Source organism: Heloderma suspectum, chromosome 2, assembly GCF_057233095.1.
Source record: "Heloderma suspectum isolate Gila_16-S chromosome 2, 16-S_ref, whole genome shotgun sequence".
Taxonomy (NCBI): domain Eukaryota; kingdom Metazoa; phylum Chordata; class Lepidosauria; order Squamata; family Helodermatidae; genus Heloderma; species Heloderma suspectum.
In genome coordinates this window covers 114,016,739-114,040,167 of record NC_139459.1, presented here as the reverse complement: position 1 = coordinate 114,040,167, position 23,429 = coordinate 114,016,739, and positions in this window count along the sequence as shown.

Sequence of the window (23,429 nt, the reverse complement as noted above, 5' to 3'; positions counted from 1 at the left end):
AAGCAGCTTAGCTGCTAAGGCTTAGGTGCTTTAACATTGGCTGCTTTAGGATCACGTGGCGTCTTGATGCAGGGCGCACGTGATTGGCGGTGTTGGAGTGGTACGGCGAGGAGTGTGGTAACGCTGGCTGCACGAGGAGTGTGAAAATGCTGGCTGCACGAGGAGTGTGGAGAATTCCAAGTTAGCAGAGCAATTAGTCGAGCAATTTGCAATCAGCTTGGGCGAGAGGCTTCCCCATGTCCTCGGTGCGGCTGCAGGGCAGCGGGGGAGAACAACGGCCCGCTGGACTCCCCCAGAGCAGGGAGGGCTGCGCCGCGCAGGCGAGGAGCTTCAAGCCTGCGCTCCCCAGAAAGGTAGAGGCGCGGGGCAAAGAGAGGGGAAGGGAGGCACTGCCCTGGGAGCAGAGCTCATCTGACACCGGCGCGGAGAACTGGCAGCGGCCACCAGCCCTGCGTGGTTTCGGGCATGCCCTTCACAGACTTCTGGCCAAAGTATCACACAGGTGGAAACGCCACCTGGGACTGCACCGAGCGGGCCGTCTGCCATCTTGGCCAGTCGGAACGGAGCTCAGTTGATTTCTGCCATTTATTTTTATTTTTACTCTGCTGTAATTGTGGATTAACCACCCACCGGAGAGTGCTGGAACTGGACTCTGGACATAGGCACTGCAAATATTTACAGCAGTATAGCCTTGTAGTGAGACGTATATATTTACACCATTTTTGTTGGACTTTTGCTTCTCTACTTCATGTGTTTTTGCAGCTGAGCTCCTACCTGGGCCTATGCGTCCTAATATGTATTGTAAATACTTTAGTTAATTTTGTTTATTTTTCACATTTTCTCCTGGTCCTGATTCCTATCTTTATCTCACTTTATCGCTGTGGGAGTGGAGTGCAGGTGCTGTTATTTTCATAAGAAAAAACAGAGAAAGATAAGCACTAAAAACATGAAAGTATGGTACCAAATAAATTAAAGTGTCATTTTACCTCAAAACACTGTCATTTGTCAGAAAAACCAGTAGGATACTTTATTGAGCTTTCAAAATCTATAAAGAAGCAGTCTGCATCATTCACAAAGAGAATGAAGACATCAGAGAAAGCTCAAAAGGCAAGTTACTTGGTTGCTCAAATAATTGCCAGAAACAAGGACCCACACCTTACCGACACCACCATAAAGGAATCTTGCTGTGCTATTGTTCAAACAATGTTTGGGCCCGAATTTGAGATAGAAGTTAATAAAATCCCTTTGGCAGATAACACAATCGGAAGACGTATTCAAGACATGTCTGATGACATTAAGCAGCAAATGAAGAATATTTTTCAAGACGATAATATGATCTTTACATTGCAATTAGATGAAGCAACAGATGTCAGTGGGTTAGCACAATTATTGGTTTTTATACGCTTCATTCATACTGACAGAATTATTGAGCAATTCTTGTGTTGTCTAGAACTTCCAATGAGAACTAGAGGTGAAGATATATTTAAAACTTTTGATTGCTTCATGAAGGAAAATAATTTGCAATGGTTAAATTGTGTAGGAATACGCACAGATGGCGCACCCTCAATGGTTGGTTCAACAAAAGGTTTTATAGCTTTAGCAAAGAAAGAGAATGAAAATATTATAATTACTCATTGCTTTTTACATCACAAAGCACTAGTCGCACAAACCATTGGAAATGAATTAAGAAAAGTTTTGGACAAAGTGGTTCAAATGGTCAGTTACATTAAAAGTAGACCTCTTCAATCAAAATTATTTGCTCATATTTGTGAAGACATGGGGGCAAGGTTTAAAAAGCTTCTACTACACACAGAAGTTCGTTGGCTCTCAAGAGGTCGAGTGCTTTGTCGTGTATATGAATTGAGGGAAATGATGCTTAAACTTTTTGAGGAAAATCAGCAGAATGAATTCTGCGATCTAATTCAAAGCAAACTTTGGTGCACAAAATTGGCATATCTTGCTGACATATTTGAACATTTGAATAAAATAAACACCAGTATGCAAGGAAAAGGAGAAAATATCTTAACAGCGGTAGATAAAATTTATGCTATGAGAGACAAAATAGCAATTTGGAAAAGGAAAGTGAAAGAAGGAAATTTTGAAATGTTTTCCAAAACTGCTGAGTGCCAGCTAAAATGTGATATCAGCTCGCTAATTGCTGACCATTTAACATTGCTTGGAGAGAAAGTTCATCATTACTTCCCAAATGTTGAAATCCAAGACTATGATTGGATCAGAAATCAATTTCTTTCAACTGCAATGAGGAATTTTTCACTTATTGAAGAAGAATTAGCTGACATAAAAAATGATCGAAATCTGTTAATGATGCATGAACTTAGACAGCTTTTGGATTCACATTTCAAAAATGCATCCAAACATCGCTAAAAAAGCGTTAAAAATTCTTCTGCAGTTTTCTACTACATACATTTGTGAAGTATCCTTTTCAACGATGGCAAACTTAAAGACACTGAAACATGGAAGCTTAAAAATGTTTGATGACGAAATGCGAGTGTCTTTATCTAATATTCCACCAAATATGAAAAGCTGTGTTCATCCCATCCACCTCATACATCCCATTAAAATGGTAAGTAGTTATTGGTGTTATTCAAATTTTTAAATTCTTGCACATATTTACATACTGTTACTCATAAATGACAACAATGTATGTTATTATCTTACAAATCATATATTTTTAAAAATATAAATGAAAGGTTTTCATGAGATATGTTGTATCCCCATACATTTCGTTATTACAATTTATGTATGTGTCCGTATCTCTTATAACGGGTTAGTTTAACCTCTGGTTTGCTAGTAAAACTGAGTTACCGTGTCACGAAATGATGCATGTCTAAAAAGTGTGTCACCAGCACAAAAAGTTTGGAAAGCTCTGATCTAAGGGTTAGCCTGATCCTGAATATTCAGGAAAAGTGTGTGGTACAATCCTCCTGGAAAGTATCCAATTTAATATGCAGTTGAGGATATTTCACAAGGGAAATCTTCCCCACACTGAAAATTCCCTGCCTGTGGAAAGCTAGGATTTCAGGGTTCCAGTCCTCCTGACATTCTAATTTTCTATATACAGATTGTTTTTAAATATGAGAAAGTGTTAAGACATGACTCTCCCTTCACATTATGTAGTGATCAAGTTCCCAGAGGCCTATATTACTTCCTTTTTCCTGCTTTTTTCCTAAGCATGTTGATCAATTCTAAAAGGGGAACATTTGATCCAGGAAATACCCGTGTGTTCTGAACCACCAAACTTGATCTACCTATCGTTATGCAAACTGAATAGTGTTGCTCCTTTGATTCTTGAGATGCCTGCATGGAACTGGGAAACCATAACCTAATTTTGATCCATCTAAAACATGCCCTGAGGGTTCTGGAGTAAAAAGAGAGCAGCTACACTTCTTTGGATAACCTGCTGGCATCAAATAGTACAAGATTTACAGGTTTGTAAATAGCCGCCTACCTGGCTACCTATGGCAAGTAACAATTGTGTGCAGATTACCAGCCAGGGAAGCGTTTGTAAAATTGGGAAATAATTTATTTTTACTTAAGGCAATCAGTGTACCACAAATGACTGAACATTTACTAAAGATGTATGTGAGCAACCAGAATACTTAAACCTTCTATGAGCTAGTTACTTTCGTGGACTTAACTTGCAACACTGATATAATATTAAACAATGAGTTCACACTTTAGTTCTTAATATGGCATAGAAACAGCATTAAAAATATTTTTATCATATTGTAATTAATTTGATTTTCTGGTATCTGTCCACAAAAGACTGTAGTGTTTTTTTTCTGTGAAAATTCAAGATGTACATTGGCGTAACTTGATTTTTAAATGAATTGTTTTTGCTTACGTTACATTAAGTTATAACATGAACTTGCTTAGAAGAAATACATTCTGGTTGGAATCTTCTATATAGTTTACGCAGTACTTTCACTTGTTCACCCTATACAAATACTTGTAGTCAGACACAAGACCAATGTATTTCAAAAGAACACCAGGCAAAGCCAACCAAACAGATACAAAACTGTAACAAAACGGTTGCCAGTTAGCCTAGGCAACATGGCATCAGTAGCATCCGATACACAGTGATTCAGGCCACACATCATTAATCACAGTGAGGGTTAATTGTATCATCTTTACAAAGAATCTTTATTGTTTTGGCAGCAAAGCACTGCTTGATTCTACTACAAGTCTCACCAATGAATTTATACACTTGGTTAAAACAAAGTGTTGATTTTGCCCGAATCGTGAACTCTTTGGGTGGGATTGTGAGAATCCTAGAGATGGTTTGTTGGAAAGCAGATGGATTGCCACAAACACAGGGGATTGTTTAATGCTTCCATCCTCTTTGTTAACTATATTCCTTGACCTAAGCAAGATTTATCTAAGCAATCCACCTCATCTAGCCAACAATGTTTCTCACAAATGATATCCATCTCTCAAACACTAGTGCAGTAGAACAGTAGCACAAAGCATTTTCTTTTAATTTATTTAATATCAGGAATAGGGCTTTAAAATACCAGAAATGCTAGTATCAATTCTCTGTATTAGTTAAGAAAATTTAGCACTCAGTGGGCACAATCCTGAGAAAATTAGGATCACTCATCCCATTGAAATAACTATTCTTCAGATTAGGCTACACCATACAGTACAACAGCAGTGGATACTGTAATGACCACATAGTTTCAAAAGTCCCCAGTGACCAAATATTGACATGGAGAGTTTGAACAGGCCATCCCTGAATCACTTTGGCACACTTGGCTTCCATGCCACTCTGGTAATGAGCAAAAATTAATGCCCACATAGTTAAGTTGTGTTGCATAGTTACACTCATGCTAGCAACACCTACCCAATTGCAAAGTAAATTGCCATCATAAGTATAACCACACAATACAGATTAACCATGTGGGTGGGAGGTTTTGCACGTTACCAGAGACACTTGGGAACCTACCAGGCTGAAGTGGTTTGGCATCAGCAATCATGCCACTAAAGTAAATTGAAAACTGTTCTCTGTTACCTTGAAAGAGACAGCAAAGAATTCCCAGAGTTACAACTCAGTCTGATCAGGAGAAATGCTTTTTGGCTGACCACAAAAAAAACCCCAACACATTAATTCATCAACAACACTCTGCCCATCCCCAAATACAGAAGTCAGTGGGAATCTTCCTGAGGGCATGATCAGTCAAGTAATGGAAACAAAATAATGTTGGGTTTCTCACAAAAACATTACTGCAAGCAGTAATCTTGTACAAAAGTTAAAACCTATGGGTCAAAAACTCTCCAATAGATGATTACTGGAACTGTCCCTGTCACACCACAGACCCATTTCTCAGCTAAGTACAGAGAGCTTTTCTTTCTTTTTGAGAGTTGTTGCAGCCTACAGGTAAGTTGTAGCTTCTAGACTTTATTACTTCACTAGCCTGTCCTTTGTCTTCTTCACCCTACAGAACTGGTTTCATCATCCAATGGCAGCTTAAAGAGCCAGGCCTTCCAAGTGTTATGGAACATACCTATTCCTTTTGGGTTGTTTCCAGCCTGTACTGACCTACTGGTTCCAGCTCATCCTTCTCTTGGTTGCTTTTTTCTATTACTTGCTTTGAGCCATTCTAGGCAGATTCCACTGCCCCACAGACTTTTCCCCACTTCTGCCTCTGGAGCTCCCAAGCAGAGTAACCAGAATTGCAGCAATTTTCCTTCCTGTTTACCATGACTGATCTGTGGAGGCCACACTGCCACCAGCTGGCTCTGTTCTCCATCAAGATTGCTCCAGTACAAGGCTCTCTATTCTTGGGAATACTGGGTTGAGGAGGAGCCAAGAAGGTCTGTCACCAACAGCCATTTGAAACATGGGCTGACTGCCTGTTAACGTCTGTTCTTCATAATGTCTCCAAATTCTCTCTCCAACCATTTAGAACGTAATGAAAAATGGACCTAAGACTGTCATTTTCTACATACAAAAAAGTAATTAAATGAAAGATAGGACAATCCTACCGTATCTTCAATTTTGTGGTTATTAGTCAGCAGATCCGAAAGGAAATCTTCATTGAGGCTCTCTCTCCGAATTAATGTAAACTCACGTAGAAAAACAGCCCCCTGGCTTTGGTCTCCACCAACCTGGAAGCATCATAGAAAGAATAAACAATGTATGTTTAATATAATGCTTGAGAGGGGATTTAATGCCAATTTATTGTGCAAGAGCTTTCTTAAACTGAATGACACTATACAAATAAGCAGAACTTCCCCCTTATACTTCCTAAATTGCACACATGAAACAATATGTAAACCTAATTGTTTAGAACAATGTGCTTGCAAAAGCAGTTTAGAAAGAGGCCCGTGCCTGACAAAATAGTATAGTCTTTATACAACTGTTGAAAATGCCAACCATATACTAGTACCCTTTCAATAAATAAATAAATTTTAAGTCAGTACTTGAAATCCAGGCAACAGAATAAAACTACATGGCATGGGGGCTGATGAAGGCTGGAAAGCAATTAATTGACTGTGAACTTTATGACTAAGGAAAGAACTAACGCATAACTAGTAATTGCACTCTTAGACCATAAATCGTATACTTTCCTGTAGCTAATTAGCTCCCTTAACTACATCCTACAAAGAATCAACTATAGTTGATCTATCTCAGACACTCACACTCACAGACACACTGAATTCAGCCAAATTCACAGGCACCAAAAAAAAAAAGCGTTAGCAGGATAATACACAAGAATGTGGCCACAGTCATGCAAAATGCCAAACCAGATTTCTTCAGAATCCTGGTTTACTGTTCGTGAACAAGTGTGTTGGTACATGCTGCCTGATCCTCCTGCAAATGGGAGGGGCTAAACTAGCCAGGAACCTACCAGGATGGAAAAGCTTAGTGTTGCACCTGGACTCTGGCTTGTCACTCCTCTTACAACCTTGGATCCAGAAGCCAACTCCAAACACTGGCTTGTTACAGGAGTTAGAAACCAGGAGTCCTAGTTTGGACATAATGACAAACATTTCCACCCTGGTGAATTCCTGGTTAGTTTACCCACTTGGCTTGCGGGAAGAGCCAAGAGGGAGTGATCAGGCAGCACACACCAACATGCTTGCTTGTGAATGATAATCCAGGATTCTGGAGATTTTGTGGAAATGATGCAACATTCTACAAACTCTTTGTGGGAAGAATCCAGCAGTCCTCGCAGAGGGTGATTGGTTATCTTAGTTTTCAAGCTGTTTTGTACAAATATATTGAGTTGGATGAAAGGAAATATGAGGAGAAAGAAAATAGATGCTAGTACTGTTCCTCAAACTTTTGCAGAATAGTTCACACAGTGCTGTAATAGGTAGGCTCTTTAGCAGTTCTCATGCTTCCACTTCGCAAGAGATTGCACAAGGAGAACATTGTTGGTTTTAGCTCCGCTCCAGTTTCTTTAAAGGTAGGGAAAATGTTTTAAAATAATTTGCCCACCTACAGTCTGAAGTGGTACATCACCAGCTTGGGTACTCTACAACCTCAGAATTCTACCATCTCATGTTGCTGTATGTGCACACTAGGGATGTTGGAGAAATCCGCCACGGACTCCAGTGAGGCTGGATTCTTTGGAATCCAGCCCCCCAGAGTCCGTGGTGGAACAGACTACCCCCCCGGACACCCCCCGAAATCTCCCCGGGACAGGCTCTGAGGTTATAGAGTACCCATGCTGGTGATGTACCACTTCAGACTGTAGGTGGGCAAATTATTTTAAAACATTTTAAAACCTGGCGGCGGATGCTCCGGGTCGGGTCGTCCTCCTTCCGCAGCTGGCCTGCAGAATGAAATGGCAGCCATTGTAGTGGCCACCATTTGCGTCCCTACCCGTGGCCATGATTGGCTATGTAAATATTTATGTAGCCTATCACGGCAAAGAGCAGGGACGCAAATGGCGCCCATTATGCCATTTGCATCCCTGTTGTTTGCCATGATAGACTACGTAAATACTTACATAGCCTATCATGGCCTAAGGCAGGGACGCAAATGGCGGCCAGCGTAGCAGCCACCATTTGAGTCTGCAGCACGGCAGCAGCAGCCAGAAGTCTGGCTGCGGCCATCCCCAGCCAGTGGCTCCACAGCTTTGCCGCAGAGCGGAGCCAGCTGGGGAGGATTCTGGGGGGGGAGGGGCAGATCGCCTCCCCCCCCCAGCAGATGCCCAGACCAGAACCAGGTAAGGGATTCGTACATTCCTAATGCACACCTAACCTGAATTTCCATGTCAGTGCATCACATCTCTAGAACAGACATTCTCACTGCAAACAGGTGGACTTTTGCACTTTCAAATGTCTTCCACGTAGGAATGTCTTCTGGATGCAGCAGATTATCTAGAGCCATTTCAATCTGGCTTCAGGCCTGGTTATGGGACAGAGTCAGCTTTGGTCGTCTTGGTGCATGATCTCCGCTGGGAACAGGAGAGGGAGAGTGTGTCCTGCTGGTTCTGTTGGACCTGTCAGCTTCTTTCAGTACCATCATCCACAGTATACTTCTGCAGTGTCTGTCTGAGATGAGAATGGTAGGCACTATTATATGGTGGTTCCGGTCCTTCTTGGAGGGGGCAATTTCAGAAGATGGTGCTGAGGATTCCTGTTCCAACACTGTTGGCCTGTGGTGTCCCTCAGGGTTCCATCTTATACCCCATGCTATTTAACATGTAAATGGAATTGCTGGCAGAGATTGTCAGGAGTTGGGGCATTTGGTGGCATCAGTATTTCAGTTACAGGGAGCACATGACTCATTTGTTACAACAGCTTCGCTAGCTGCCCAATCTGTCTTCAGGCACAATTTGTTTTAGAGCAGGGAAAATGAAGTAATATTTCATTTGAATGAATACTTTCAAATGAAGTATTTTGTGAAAGCAAAAGAAAACATATTTTCCTACTGGTGTAATTGCATTATTCCGCTATAGCACAGTGCCATCTAGAGGTTCTGTAGTGGAAAATCAGGAAAGGAAAAGCTCTTTGTGCGGAGCTCAGGAGTTTTTCTACACAAGGCTGTTAATCCGCTGTAACTAATTTCCATTTTGTGGCAGATTTGAGATCCAAGCTCTACACAAAGAGCTTTTCTTGTCCTGCTTTTCTGCTTCATAACCTCTAGGTTGTGCTGTGCTATAGCAGAATAACATAATTACAGACATGGGGGAACACTTTCAGAAATAACCCCACACTCTCCACTCTAAAAATACCCATGACAGTGCTCTTTAAAAACAGAAGCGAAACTGGAGGGTCACAACATCATCTAAAGAACCCATAAACTACTGTGAGCAGGGGATGACAAGCACACAATAAATGTCTCACGTAGAAAAGTTCTTACAGAGCAGCAAAGGCAGGTGGCTGAGAAGCTGCCATTTAAATTGCCCACAGAGCTTGGCAGGTGGCTTACAGAACTCGTTGCATCCAGTGAGCCCACTGGGCAGCACTGATGACAGAGGAGGCTCAACAAGGACACTTTCCCAGGGGACTCCTCACACTTGGAACTAGCCCTGTTTCTTAGTTGTGTTTAAGAGCTTTTCTACGTGAGGCATCTATTGTGTGCTCATCATTCCCTATTAATAGTTATTTATGGGTTCTTTAGATGATGTCATGACCATTCAGTTTCACTTCTGTTTTTAAACAACACTTTTGGAGAGTTTTATTAGAGCAGAGAAAATGAGGTATTTGTGAAAGAGAAAGAAAACACTTTTTGCACTTGTGTAATTGTCCTACTCCCCTATACCACAGTGCTACCTAGAGGTTATGCAGTGGAAAAGCAGGAAAGGAAATGCTTTTCATGTAGTGCTCAGATCTCAATTATGCCATGGAACCAAAAGAAGATACAACGGATTAACAGCCTCATGTAGAAAAGCTCTAGATTGGCCCAATCTTAAAGTACAATTATGGGTACAATAATGTGTTTATTAATACGTAAAAGTATTTGCGAAAGGGGGGGGAATGATGAGACAACACGAGTATTTTGGTGTAAAATTGGGCCACATTTTATTTGAAAGGCACAATCTGCGAAGGAAGCAAAGGCGGGCACATCTCTACACCAGACTAGTCTGGCCTTGTATCAGGCAAGACATTCAACTCCCATGGCATTGAGCAATCAGTCGCCACCCTGCAGGTCTCCCCAATTTTGGGTCTTCCCATGTCACCCCACCCTGGGCCACGGAACCCGAGTGGGTGAGGAGAGTCGGCCTCAAAGGTAAGCTGTATCTCCCAACTCAGGCCACACAATCCTGAGCCAGAAACCTCGGGCCTTACCAGTCATCTGAAACAGTGCCTCCAAATGCTCACTAGCCCTATCCCATAGGATGTGCCCACCCCAGAACTGCCACAGGAGGACGACAGGCCTCTGCTTAGTCGTTCTCCCCCTACCTGCGCTGAATTAACTCAAAGACGCCCCTTCGCAGATCAGCCAAAAAGAAATCATTGCCCAAGTCGGTTAGATGAACGTTGTCTTCCCTATAGAGCTCCCTCCGAGTATGAGAAATATCTGTGTGTACGATAGTCCCATCACCCTGCCTGACTAGGAAATTCCCTATTTCCCTGTTCACCTTCTTATGGGCCCTATCCAGCGCTTGAGAATCGAGACCATCCCTCCAGGCCAACCTTGGCAGCAGGCAGGACCAAACGATGGAAATCACCATCCAGCACGGCCGTATCAGTCGTACATTATCCAAAGCCTGTAGAATCAGGGCCTCGCCCTTTAGCAAGCCGAAGTCGTTCCCCCCCAGGTGTAAAACCAGAACCTGTGGGTGGACCCTCACCAGCCCGTGCTGGAATAACATGAGCAGGAGGTGCTCCCAACGCATGCCGTGTCTGGCCAACCACTGAATGGTGGCATACTGGCTGAGACCGAACTGAGATCCACAGCTTGACAAGGAGGCCCTCCAACCAGCCCAAAATACCATGCTATGCCCGCAGATGAGCACCCACACAGGCTCTCGCACACTCCAGCGATCTAGAACAACAAGAGCCACATGTGAACAACCACAATTCACACCATTAGAGCCCCAGCAGAGGCCTCACATAGGCCCAATATGCCTTGGAGCACCATCTGCACACCGTCTGGACTTTGTCCATTGTGAAACCTATCGAGGCTGCCATAGAGGCTGCCCCGATGCTAGGGGTGAGAGGATCACTTACCCGGTTCTGGTCCAGGGCATCCGCTGAGGGGGGCAATCCGTCCCTCCCCCCTGGAATCCTCCCTGACTGCAGTCAGACTTCCGGCTGAACTGGATGTCACTGAATTGTATAGCCCACCCAGACTGATCGCCCTTGGCCACCACCACGAGTTCGGAAATATGAAATGCCCCCCAAAATGCCGTCAGCGCCGCAGCATAGAATAATAAGGCCACATGTTGAGAGTTACACACAGAAGGCCACTGCCCCCTCAGCCCCAGTAGTGTCAGGGTGGTCACTGAGTCCATAGAATCCCAGAGTAGTTCTGATTCGGAGGAAGAGCAGTCGCTCCTGGGAGAGGAGCACGCCCCTTTTTCCCAGGGCCCGCAGCTGACAGAGATTCCTCCCACCAACATTCCTAGATTAGAAAGCAGTCCAGGGAGTGACCCAGCACCGATAGCAGACTGGTTGGATGCACGGCGCAGACGCAGAGAGCGGCGCCAAATGGAGAGCGCGGAAAGGAGGCGTAGCGCCCGGTTCGCGCTCAAAGAACGGTTGCGCCCAGAGGATCCAAGGGAAAAGGGGAGGGATTCTCCCTAGTCCTTATATTCAAGGGTCTGCCAGTAATTGCCTTTCAAACGGGGACCAACTGTTCCAACTTAGGGCATAGGGATGCTGCTGCTCAGATCTAGTTGCTATCTGTAGAGTTGTAAGTTGTAAAAGAAGAATAAAGCTTTGAAAAGAATCCCTTTGTCTGCATCTGGACTTGGCTACTGGATTAGACTGAGAGAGCCCTCCAAGGAGCCCTTGACAGCTTGGTCCCCGTTCCTCTGTTTTTTCTCTCCTCTCTCCCTCTTTTCTCCTACTGCCTTATGGAGGGTGCCGGGAACCCAACGGTGCAAGCTCTGGCGCAAGAGAACCAGATGCTCCGTAATCAGATGGCTCAACTGACGGCTGCCGTGCAGAATCTACAGGCAACGTTTCAACCCCCCCCCCACCTCCGATTCCCCCACGCCGCAAGTGCCCGGTGGCGTTGCCAGAGAAGTTTTCTGGTGAGAGAGGCCTTTTTCAGATTTTCAGGGCCCAGTCAGAGCTGTACATGCGTCTTAGACCTGAGGATTTCCAGACGGAACAGGTTCGTGTGGGTTTTGTTATTAACCTGCTGTCGGGCATGGCCGCTAAATGGGCTTCGGGACTTCTTCTCGCTAATGACCCCCTGCTCGGGGACTATCAAGGTTTCATGACAGCCATGGCACGTTTTTTCGGTGACCCCTTGCGCACGCAGACGGCTTCTCGGGAGATTCGCCGCCTCCGGCAGGGCAAGGACTCAGTTTCCAGCTACGCGACAACCTTTCGCTTGCTGATGCAGGATTTACAATGGAATGATGTCGCGCTACTGGCTCAGTTTTTGGATCGTTTGAACGACAAGATCTTAGATGAGTTGGTGCGCACGCCCTGCCCACCTACTTTGGAGGAGCTCATCCAGACCTGCCTTCAGATAGATAGTCGGCTGGAGGGGCGCCGGCAGACCCGGCGCAGCGCCAGGAACCGGGATTTCCCTCCTCCCATTCCCCCACGTTTTCTGCCTCCTTCCCCACCCCCCGCTCCGGTGCTGGGGGTGGAGGAGACCCCGATGCAGCTGGGGGCTATCCGAGCCTCACTGCCGCCAGAGGAGCTTCAGCACCGGCGAGTTGAGCCCTGATGTTTTCGATGTGGAAACCTGGGGCATTTCACCAAGACCTGCCCAGTTAAATCCACAGCTCTGCTGCCTCCTCCTCCTCCTCTCATTCCCCCCCCTCCTCCTCGTCCCCAGGCTTGACTAGACTGCCCCGCAAGCTTGTTGGGGACCTCCAGTGTGGGGGTCAGCTCCCCTCTGGCTGGGTGCCTTCCCCAACCCCCCCCACCCTCCCATCTGCGGTTGCATGTTCACCTCCTCTCCCCACAGTGGGGTGGGGTGGAGGCACTAGCTTTAGTGGACTCGGGGGCTACGACCAGTTTCATGGATGAGACCTTTGCCCTCTTACACGGGATTCCTACCCTGCCCCTTCCTGCCCCCTTTGCAGTGCAGACCATTGATGGGCGTCCTCTCTCTTCGGGCGAGGTGACCCGTATTACAGTTCCAATCACTCTACGCACCCAGTCCCACGTTGAGCAGATTCAATTTCACTTAGCTAAGGTTCCGTTATACCCAATTGTGCTGGGTTTTTCCTGGCTCTCTAAGCACAACCCTCAGATTTCTTGGGGGTTTCGGCAAATGGAGTTTGCATCTCCCTACTGCCGGGAGCATTGCCTCACGGAGGAGGCGCCAGTCCCTGCCCAGGCTTTCACCCTTTCCCCCCTCCTTCTCTGCTTCTGGCAGTCCTTCAGCTACCATCATCCCCCCAGAGAAGTATGCAGCTTTTTGGCATGTGTTTGACAAGAAGGAGGCTGACCGGCTTCCCCCCCAAGGCCTGGCGGCAGCTGCAGTGCCTCACTCTTGGGAAGAGCTCCTTCACTCTGCAGAGGCTCAGGATGATTTTGTTCGCACAAAGGTGCAGGAATTGGGGTTAGCCTCTGCCCCCCCCCACTCTAACCCCTTTCCTTTGCGAGGTGGCCTGCTTTACCATTCCGGCCGGGTCTATGTGCCTTCTAGACCCCTCCGCGAGAGGGTCCTCCATCAGTGCCATGACTCCCCCACAGCGGGGCATTTTGGCGTTGCCAAGACCCTGCATGGAGTGACGAGGGATTTTTGGTGGCCTCGTGTGTGTCAGGATGTCAAGTCCTATGTCGCCTCCTGCCCAACCTGCCAGCGAGCGAAGGCCCCCTCAGGCAAGCCCACAGGCTTGCTTCACCCCCTGCCTACCCCCTCAGGACCTTGGAAGCTGCTCTCCCTTGACTTCATCACTGACTTGCCTCCCTCACATGGTAAGACCACCATTCTGGTGGTGGTGGATTTGTTTTCTAAGATGGCCCATTTCATCCCCTGCTGGGGGTTGCACACAGCCAGGGAGACGGCGGAGCTGTTCGTGACGCATGTTTTCCGCCTCCACGGATGGCCCGAGGGCCTCATTTCCGATAGGGGGGCCCAATTCACTGCCCATTTTTGGAGGGAGCTACTGGCATTGCTCCATGTGACGCTCCGTCTTTCCTCTGCCCACCATCCACAGACAGACGGTCAGACCGAGCACACCAATGCTACTCTGGAACAATATCTGCGCTGTTATGTCAATTACCAGCAAGATGACTGGTTTTCCTTGCTACCTCTCGCAGAATTTGCTTATAACAATGCCTGCCATGCTTCCACCCGCCAAACTCCATTTTTTTGCCAGTTTTGGTTACCACCCCATGGCCTTCCCGTCCACCCTAGCTCCCTCTTCGGTGCCAGCGGCCCAGGACTTTTTAGAGGAGTTGCGAGCGGTACACCACCTGTTACGGGACTCCCTCGAGCAAGCCAAGACAGCCTACAAGGCCTCTGCAGACTGGTGGCGCCAGACGGGTCCATCTCTGCAACCGGGGGACTGGGTTTGGTTGTCCACCTAATACCTCCCCTCTCACTCGCCCGCACGGAAGCTCGCGCCTCACTGCACAGGACCTTTCCAGGTTATGGCCCAGATTAACCCTGTTGCTTTTTGCCTAGCTCTCCCCCCCTCCATGAAGATCCAACCTGTTTTTCACCGGTCCTTGCTGTCCCCCCTGGTTTCTGGCAACCCTCATCGCTCAGTCAGCTCCCCCCCACCGCCAGTGCTGGTGGAGGGGGAGGAGGAGTTTGAGATCACGGAGATTCTGGACTCCCGCCTTTCTCGTGGCCGCTTGCAATATCTGGTTGACTGGAAGGGGTACGGGCCTGATGAGCGATCCTGGGAACCCGCAGAAAATGTGCATGCTCCGTTGCTGCTGCGGCGCTTCCACCAGCTGTACCCCCACAAGCCCGGGGCCCCAGGGGAGGAGCAGGAGGGAGGGCCTCATGGGAGCAGGGATGATGTCAGGGTGGACACTGAGCCCATAGAATCCCAGAGTAGTTCTGATTCGGAGGAAGAGCAGTCGCTCCTGGGAGAGGAGCACACCTCTTTTTCCCAGGGCCCGCAGCTGACAGAGATTCCTCCCACCAACATTCCTAGATTAGAAAGCAGTCCAGGGAGTGACCCAGCACCGATAGCAGACTGGTTGGATGTGCGGCGCAGACACAGAGAGCGGCGCCAAATGGAGAGCGCGGAAAGGAGGCGTAGCGCCCGATTCGCGCTCAAAGAACGGTTGCGCCCAGAGGATCCAAGGGAAAAGGGGAGGGATTCTCCCTAGTCCTTATATTCAGGGGTCTGCCAGTAATTGCCTTTCAAACGGGGACCAACTGTTCCAACTTAGGGCATAGGGATGCTGCTGCTCAGATCTAGTTGCTACCTGTAGAGTTGTAAGTTGTAAAAGAAGAATAAAGCTTTGAAAAGAATCCCTTTGTCTGCGTCTGGACTTGGCTACTGGATTAGACTGAGAGCGCCCTCCAAGGAGCCCTTGACAAGTAGTATATCTGGTGACAATGGGAGCCTAGAGTCTGCAGGTGCCAGGGATGCCCTGGACCAACCCTGTACAACCCACCTGACCCTGAAGTCAGTCCACGACCCTTCATCTTAGACCAGAAGGCCAGTGCCCATAGCCGGCCACCAATAGTCTGAGCAGACAAGCCTCTCCTGTGAGCATGGACACAAAACTGGAGCAAGTGATCCACCAGAATGAGCCACAGCTGCTGTAGCTGTGAGGTAGCCCTTTAGACAAAGAACTCCCTACCTGCTTTGGTGTAATAAGCTTGCATGCTAGGGGCTATGGACTGCAAGATGGCCCATTCTGCCTCTTCCAGCCAATCTCCCAAAGGGTGTCTGGCATGGTGTCTGGCACGTCCCACACCCAGCGGGACAGTTCTCAAAACCGCTGGACCTTGTTTCGCGACAAAGCATCAGGTATGGCATTGTCCAGTCCCAGAATATGCCATCCATGCACAGAATAAGATGTTAAAGCGTAGGCATTGTAACGTGAACGCCTGTACCAAAACCATCACCCTATGATTGCGGGATGAGAAGGAATTTGTTACCTGGACGGTGGCCTGATTGTCACTAGGGATGGCGGAGAATTTCTCCCCGAAACTTGAGGGGGCCGAGAGCCAACGTGTTCGGCCCCCCGAAGAAGTTTCGGGGAGAAATTCTCCGCACCCCCCCGCACCCCGCACCCCCCCCCCCGGGACGGGACTTACCTTTCCCGAATGTCCCTCCCGGCGGCGGGTCCCGGCGGCGGTTCGTCGGGTCTTCGTCAGGGGCGGGGGCGGCAGCCGGTGTTTCGACCGGCTGCCGCCGCCGCCATTCCAATAAAAGTAAAAAAAATAAAACGCCCCCGTGATAGGCTACGTGACGATTAACGTAGCCTATCACGGCTAGATTTGCAAAGTCAGCCGTGATAGGCTACGTAAATCGTCACGTAGCCTATCACGGAGGCGTTTTTTTTTTTTTTAACTTTTTATTTCGCGGCCGGGCGAGGCAAGGCGCCTCCTCCCCGGCCTGAATTTCGGCCAGGCGAGGCAGGAAGCCTCCCCCCCCCCGGCCTGAACTTCGGGGGGAGAGCAGCGAAGCGCCTCCCCCCCACCGCAAAAAGCTGCGAGACCAGGTAAGTGGCTTTCGTGCACTCCTAATTGTCGCACCAAAAGTGCACCATGGAATTTGACAGTTGTTCAGCCCACAGATGGGCTGCCATATATATTGGGAAAAATTACAAAAAGTTAAGGTCCTTGCTAATGCCTGTGTCCAACCAATCTACAGGCCACTGCTCGGAGCAGCAGTGGTCCCTGAAAATGACCCCAAAGCCTAGGGCCCCGGATACATTGGAGTATATCTGCAGTTCCGCCTCCAATAACAATTCTCTCCTCCAAAAAGAGATGCCATTAAACGAGTCAAGCAAAGCCACACGAGCGAGTCATCTTTCATGGCAGACGATACCCAAACTCAGTGGTATGGGAGGCGGAGGCCCTGCATAGTGTTGCAGAGGCGTCGAAGAAATGCCCTGCCAGGTGCAATAACCTTACAGGCAAAGTTGAGGTGTCAGACCACTTCCTGAAAGGTATGCAGTGTTACTTTCCTAGATCCCAATATACCCAGGATCCTGCCTTATACCCCATGGGGAGAGCTCTGTCCACATAGAATTGGCCTTGAAAGCTGAACCCTAACAGGTCAAAGTCCTCAGGACAGATAGGCAACAGGCAAAATGCAGATTTAATATCACATTTCCCCATGAGGGCCCCGGGCCCTAAGGCCTTTACGATTGCAACTGCCGTGTCAAAGGACATGTAATGAACTGAGCACAGGTGTTCAGGGATGGCATTGTTCACCAATTCACCTTTAGGGAAAGACAGGTTGTGGATCAACCTGTATTCCCCAGCCACCTTTTTTGGCACTATTCCTAGAGGGGACACCCTCAGGTTGGGGAGGGGGGAGTAAAACAGACCGAGGACCCTCCCAGCAGTCACCTCCTTATCGATCTTCTCCCTGACCAAATGCTCAAAACCAGCGATGGATTTCTGATTCTGGGGAAATTGAGCACGGCACTGGCCCAGAAAAGGAATCCGAAAACCCTGAGAAAATCCCTCCTCCAGGTAACGGACAGGTACCATTTTAAGAGGCACCTCAAGGGTCCCAACTTAATTGGACTGGGCCCCTTTTGGAGGGGGCTGCGGGCCACCGCCAGACTTCCTGCCTCCATGCGATTCCCTATTTGGGCCCTGGAAACTCCTAGTCCTGGGGCAGCTAATGAAGGCATGCTGTCCCCCACAAATAGAGCACTCATGGCGAAACCTGCACGGTGATTTGGAACAGGTGCCTCTGGAGCTAAACTCCCAACAGAGAGTGCGGTGTTGAACCGCCTGCCCCGCACCAGCCTTAGGGACTGAAGCGGGCACCTGTTTGGACAATATGTGTCCACTGTCGGACCTGACTCTGAAACCTGGCCTGGCCAGTGTCATGAACTGGAGCCGCAGGTCCTGGTCCTGATCCTTGGCATCCCAGCGCAAGGCGGAGTCAAAGGCGGCCCACATATGAAAAGATTCATTTTAAGCCTGCCAGGCTCTGCCTTCGTATTCAGTATAAGCCCTGTATATGATGTAGGAGTGCACGAAAGCCACTTACCTGGTCTCGCAGCTTGTTCGCGGTGGGGGGGAGGCGCTTCGCTGCTCCCCCCGAAGTTCAGGCCGGGGGGGGAGGCTTCCCGCCTCGCCCGGCCAAAATTCAGGCCGGGGGGGAGGCGCCTCGCCTCGCCCGGCCGCGAAATAAAAAGTTTAAAAAAAAACAAACGCCCCCGTGATAGGCTACGTGATGATTAACGTAGCCTATCACGGCTAGATCTGCAAAGTCAGCCGTGATAGGCTACGTTAATCGTCACGTAGCCTATCACGGGTGACTTTAAAAAAAAAAAAAAGCGCGTACGCAAATGGCGGCCCCCATAGGGAGCCGCCATTCACGTTCCTTATTTGGTCGCTGTAGTCTACGTAAATCTTTACGTAGACTACGGCGACCAAATAAGGAACGTGAATGGTGGCTCCCTATGGGGGCCGCCATTAGCCGTACACGCTTTTTTTTTTTTTTAAGTCACCCGTGATAGGCTACATGACGATTTACGTAGCCTATCACGGCTGACTTTGCAAATCTAGCCGTGATAGGCTACGTTAATCGTCACGTAGCCTATCACAGGGGCGTTTGTTTTTTTTTTACTTTTATTGGAATGGCGGCGGCAGCAGCCGGTCGAAAGACCGGCTGCCGCCCCCGCCCCTGACAAAGACCTGACGAACTGCTGCTGGGACCCGCCGCCGGGAGGGACATTCGGGAAAGGTAAGTCCCGTCCCGGGGGGGGGCGGGGGGGCGTAGAATTTCTCCCCGAAACTACTTCGGGGGGCCGAACACGTTGGCACTCGGCCCCCCGAAGTTTCGGGGAGAAATTCTCCCCCATCCCTAATATGATGTCCAAATACTTTGTAAGAACCCAACCCCTCTCAGGGTGTTTCTGTTGGATGACACCCATATAAATAAGCAACCCGGGAAAGCCAGTTGGCCCAGGTGCAGCATACTTTCTTATGTCGTACCCACTCCTGGTCCCTATGATTGGATTTTTCCCCCTCCTTCACTTCCAACTTGTGGAATAACAGGGAAAATACATCTACAAATTCCCCTTTTAATATTTTTTCCCTGGTGGCCAGTAACGGATGGTAGCCCAGGGGGGTAGATGTTGCCCCAGTTGGGATTGACCCCTTTTCTACTCTGGCATATGGATCACAGCCCACCCCTGGAGACTCGGCCAGAGCAGAGGGTTCACTGCCCGCGGGGCCAGACCAAACCACGCGCATGCAGCCGCTGTGGGTGAGGGCTGACTGGAATCCACGTCGCTATTGGTCACAGGCAGCAAATTGGCCCCCGGAAGTGTGGAAGTTTCCAACCCCACCCCACCAAAGGAGCCTGGAACCGAAGTGCTGAGGGTATGGGGGGTAGACCCATCACTGGCGCATGCATCGCATGAGCGACACCCATCATTGGGGGGAAGCTGTGGACTGAGGGTGTGATTCCCTGGCCGGATGCACAGGGCAGTCCACCCAGGCTGGGTAGTGCTGCCCCAGAGGGTGGGCAAATAGGAATATTCCCCCTCAGAGCGGGGAATGGCCAACCCGCACCCTCCATCCAAGGAAACCAACCCCATGTGAAGAATGAGTTCCAGCCTTGTGGGGGAACAGCCAGCCCGGTTCCTGTAACCTCACCTGCTCATGCTGAAGCTGTTGCTGCATCCTGGGTCAGACTGTGACCAGGGTCTGGAGGCGTAGGCATTGTGCAAGCAGGCTCAACACTGTGTGGGACTGTGCAGGCAACTGGGGCCTGCACAGTTATAGGACTCCCAAAAGCTGGGCCTGTTGGTGCTGCTTCTTGCCCTGGCACCGTATGGGACATGGCTTTGATCGCATCAAGTCTTGCTGAAATAGAAAGCAACAGGTTTTTCTGGGCCTGCCTTCTCGTCACCCTTGGCCCTGGGTTTCGAGATACATGTGACGCCGCCGGGACAGCTGATGCTGGGACCCTTCGTCCCTCTCCACTGCCTCCAGCCTGGACAGAAGTAAGGCCATGTCTGGGTCCTCCTCCCTGGATGCCGATGAATCAGCCCTGTGAAAATGGCACTTTGCTGGGGGGCATGTGGCCTTCCCTTTTCCCTTCCCCACCCCGAGACCCTTCTTAGGTGGCATTTTTTTAAAAAAATAATTATTCCATGGAGCTTACCCTTTCCTCCTGACACAATAGGAGTGTTCCTCCCAAACACAATAAACTGGGCCTTGGGGACTCCCCTTCCCACAGGCCCACCTGGCAGTGCTACACGGATCAGGGGAGAGGACAGAACCCCCTGAGAAAAACCCAACATAAAATACACAAATGGGGGGGGTGCAGCACAGGCCGGGCCCCCCTGACAAACCTTGGGCCTACAGGCCCCTATAGACTGAGCCACTAGGCTGGTGCCACCACAGGCCACAATCCACAGCTATTGGGCCGTTCCCAGGGGTGGGAAAGAGCTGGATGCATGCTCCACCAGCAGACTAGGCCGGCGCCGACACAGGCCACGATCCACAGCTATCGGGCTGCTCCTGGGCTATCAGGCCACTCCCGATGGTGGGAAAGTGCTGGATGCGCGCTCTGCTGGCAGAGAAAGCCAGGGCCAGCACAGGCCATGATCCGTGGCTATTGGGCTGCTCCCGAGGGCGGGAAAGCGCCAGGTGAGTGCTCCGCCAACAGCCTAGGCCGTGCCAGCCCAGGCCGCAATCTGTGGCTATCAGGGCCACTCCCGGGGGTGGGAAGGCACTGGATGCGCTCTCCGCCAGCAGAGAAAGCCACGGCCAGCACAGGCTTCAATAATTAATATCAGGCCGCTCCCGGGGGCAGGAAAGGCGCAGCAGAATGGGCTCCCCCCCTCTGGGCTCACCAGGCCACCATTCGCTGCTGCCACCTGCCACTGCTGCCGATGCAACCAGGCCGCCAGCCGCTAAAGCCGATAGCTATGAACGCTCAATGGCGTTTGCCCACGTCTTGTCCTTCCCTGCCCCACCCACAAAATCTCTCCTGTGGCCAGGCAAGCTGGATGTGGGGGGAAGGTACTTGTGAATGAACACTACATTCTTCAGCTCCTTCTCAGCTATCAACAAGAATGCATGTTTCAGTCTATTTAAATCACACCACAATAACATATAAAATATATGAGAGGCTGACTGACATCTGGCACATCAAGAAGTGCAGTTTGTAGCTTGACAGCTTATATACTCCTACGGCAGAAAGTGGCCCAAGAAAAAGTCATTTTACCTATGTTACACTTGCCTACTTGTTTTGAGGATTGCAAAGCTATTTTGGAAATGTTTAACATGTCTATCTATAATATATCATGTGCCTTTATCTCAGCTACAAAATCAGGATCACCACTCGATGGCAGATAACTGATATTTTGGTCTGTGAGGATACAATCTTTTCACATGAAGAATGAGAAGTGATGTATTGTATAGTTACTGCAGATTTAATGAGATGATTGGAATGAAATCAAAAAGAGAGGGGTGGAGAAAGAAATAGTAACCAAAGGGTGGATGGAAAATCCAAGGTCTCACGGCACAGAATAACCTGAATTTTATACTTTGTAATAAGTTGGAGAGCGTTTGTGGAAAAGGGTGGGAGTGGGGAGCTATTCAGGCCTTTTGAGTGCACTAAACACTTCTGCTGTAAAATTAAATGTCAAAATCATCTTATTTCTATAAGACAAACATAGTTTTATGAGCATGGGGGATTTTTTAAAAAAAGCAGATGCACAAACTTTACACTATATGGTTAACAAAGAGGTACACACCCAGTTGTATTACATAAGACCCACTGTGCCATAGTAAAGATGAGTACAACATGAATCAGGTGGGAATTAAAAAGTATCTCAAAAGAAAATGCCACAGAAAACTTGAAGCTGGAAAAGTGGCAGCTATGGTTGGGACTAAAAAGCAGAGGGCCAGCCCCAGTGGAAACTCTAGCCATTAAGAGGCAAAAAAGATACTTGTATGCTCTGTTCTAATCATATAAAGAAGGTTATTTTCAATCAATGAAAATCTGATTGCATCTTAAGGGGTGATTTCCCAGTTACTCTCTATGAAAACGTGCACTGTTCAAAATGGAGTGGACGCAGAGAAACAAGGGGCAGAAATTATTCTCAAGAGAGTAGGTCAAGTGGCTCATTTTTGTGGCAAAATATGGTGCAATTTATGACTACTTCCCACAAGCATGTCGTTTTCTGGAAAGTTTGCTTCACTCACAGCAAACTCCATATTAAGGGGTGGTACTACTGCATAATTTGCCAGCTTTTCTTTAAACAGAAATCTGTTCCTTTCTCTTTTTAGGCTGCAGCTTTCCACCACCACACAGCTTGTGCTGTAGCGTAGAGATAATGCACATCAAAGTAATCAATTGCTCTTCAAAGACCTTTAGCAATGCAAGTACTGGCCTTTTCCAAGAAACACTGTGTTTTATTTACACACACACAAAAATATTCCCCACCACCACCTCCAGTGCTTGCACACCACTCAGGGTAGCTAACAACAACTGAAACCAACCATAACCCACAATAAACCTCCAAAACAACAACGCAGTAAAATCAGAAACAGGAACAGCAGATAAAACAGAAGCATTGAATAAAAATTATCTATCTGATAAAACAAATGTCTGCCTAAACAGGAAGGTTTTTGCTAGATGGCAAAACATTATACAAGAGGTGCCAACCAAAACTCCTGGGTGAAAGTAATTCACACTTTAGGTGTGGTCACAGAAAAGGCCCTTTCCCTCATCCCCATCAGCCAAGCCTCCACCACGGTTAGAACACAGAAAAGGCCGTTTCCATCAGATCCTAGGATATTGGTTAGCCTGATATGGGAGAAGGCAGTCTCTAAAATATCTTGGACCTAAGCCATTTAGGGCTTTAAAAGTCATCACCAACATTTTGAGTTGTGCCTGGAAACAAATTGATACCCAGTGTAGCCCTTGGAAGACAGGTGTAACATGATCCCATATGCGAGTGCTCACCAGCATTCTACCTGCTGCATTCTAGACCTGCAGTTTCCAAAGACTCTTCAGAGGTAACCACATGAAGAGTGCATGGCAGCAACTCAGTCTAGACGCAACTAAGGCATGTGGCACCGTGGCTAGGTCTGTCTGTCTCAGGACAGGACACATTTGGTGCACCAGCCTAAACTGGGCAACGGCCCTGGCAAAAGCTGGCACCTGAGCATCCCATGGAAAGCCGAGTCCAGA